Source organism: Oreochromis aureus, linkage group 22, assembly GCF_013358895.1.
Source record: "Oreochromis aureus strain Israel breed Guangdong linkage group 22, ZZ_aureus, whole genome shotgun sequence".
In the NCBI taxonomy this organism is placed as follows: Eukaryota; Metazoa; Chordata; class Actinopteri; order Cichliformes; family Cichlidae; genus Oreochromis; species Oreochromis aureus.
Window position 1 is genome coordinate 17,831,803 of NC_052962.1, and position 1,982 is coordinate 17,833,784.

A 1,982-nucleotide genomic window follows, 5' to 3' on the forward strand; every position below is an offset into this window, starting at 1 on the left:
CTATCTAATTTTCAGCTATACTGTTCATTTACATGTGGGGAACAGAGGATGCATTTAAAGGGGCTGCGCGTGCCTCCACAGCATCTGCCCGCCTCGCATAGAGGAGCACCACTGTTGACCTTGTCAAGAGCTACTGCTTCATAATAACATTTCTTCCCTGGAAATGCCAGAAGTGCTGCTTCATTTGATGCGAGACACAGATTAATAAAAAGCTATTTGGCTTGCCTCGTGTTTATAGTTTGAAAAGTATAATAATCTTGATGGGTCTAGCTCTGCTTCAGATGTCACAGTGCAAATGTTAACAGGGAGCTGTTCTCAATGGACTGCAGCTGTACGCTTGGTGAGACATCCCATTATGATGCAAAAACACTCCACTGTTATCATTACAAACACAACGAGGAACGTTTTTGCTGAAGTAGTTTATTTGCTTTAAACTGTGGGAGAGGACATATTTAGATATGGGATAACGACACAGAATGACAGTGATTAGGCTCAAGCTAGCTGTAAGATGGGGAGCTGTGTCGGCAGGTCCACGGTTGATAGGATCCGTCCACTCCTGGAGCTCACGCCGTCATCAGCGGGCAGACAGGCAGCTCCACTGGCTGCAACACAAGACACGAGCGGGGAGGAGAGGCAGGACCCATGTCCTGTGTTGCAGCCGTTGGCCCAGCCAGCAAGTCACCTTCAGCTCTGGCCAGCAACAGCTGATCCACTGTGGAGAGGAAGACAAGGAGACACAGAGGTAGGAAATTTGGGGGAAGGGGCGGGGTGGGGGGTGGGGTAGGAGGTGGGGATAAAGTCAGTTACAATCCATTCTGTGTGAGCAACATAAGGAGCAGATGGGAGAAAATGAGAGGAGGAGGGCGATAGAGAGTGGTGGGACCAGAGAATAAAGCAGTGACCTGAGGGGAAAATGAATGGGAATAATAGAATGAAGGAAAATACTAATGGAGTGCAAATGAGAGCAAGAAACAGAGGCACAAGGACGATGTGCCACACCACGGACACCGAATTCATCAAACGGCCAATAAAAATGTCCCTTTTCACCTTGTAAAGATGTTGGCCTTCCTGTCTACAAGTCACATCCAGCTTGCTCGACTTCCAGAGAGAAACACTCCTCTGCCCCAAATTGCCTGACTAGAAGGTTAATGACTGCTAGTGCCATGGGCCCACAGAGAAAGATCTGTGTGAGGTGTCCTTATATAGACGCCCTGTGGTAGAATTGGCGCACGTCATTCGGAATAAACGTAATCATTACTTTAGCTGTGCATTACACAGTGAAAAGAAATTTAATCTGTTGGGTGTGACTGAGGGGGAAAAATTACACATGCATGCCAGCAAACCAAATATTTATTCCATGTATTGGTCTCATGGGTAAGTGGTTTGTCATCAGAAAGGCAGAAGGCATGCAATCAATTCCCAAACTACCCCCAAGCTCCAGATATTCTCGATCATTTTCTGCTCTTCTCTCTCTGGGAGTCTGCCATGTAACAGGCATTAAAAGGTCAAACCTGAGCAAACTCTAAGCGGCGTGTAACACAAACAAAGGTCTGAAAATGTCACGGTTTCACAGATATGTCCTCATATCTGCATCAGCAGGCAAAACAACAAAAAATAATCAACTGAAGCCTTTTTTCAATGACATTTCTTCTAAATTTCTGATGTGCTGTGTTTCCTGTCAGGTTAACTCTCCGGTCTCCTAACCCTTTCAAAGATGCTTACATCAGCCTCACCGGTTACACCAGGCTCCTGCTTTTGTGATGCACTATGGTTTGGCAATTACACGATTATCTTTCCCTCGCCTAGTTCCGCGTATGAAAATGGGTCCAACCTAGATTCAAAACTACAGGGAGATGAACTCAGAGGACACATGAAAGGAGCTGAAGGACGAAGCAAGCAAAGAAAGTAATAGAAAGCCAGGGGCAGAATTCAATTCATTTAACCTTTTTTTCTATTCTGAATAAAAAAAGCACGTAAGAAGA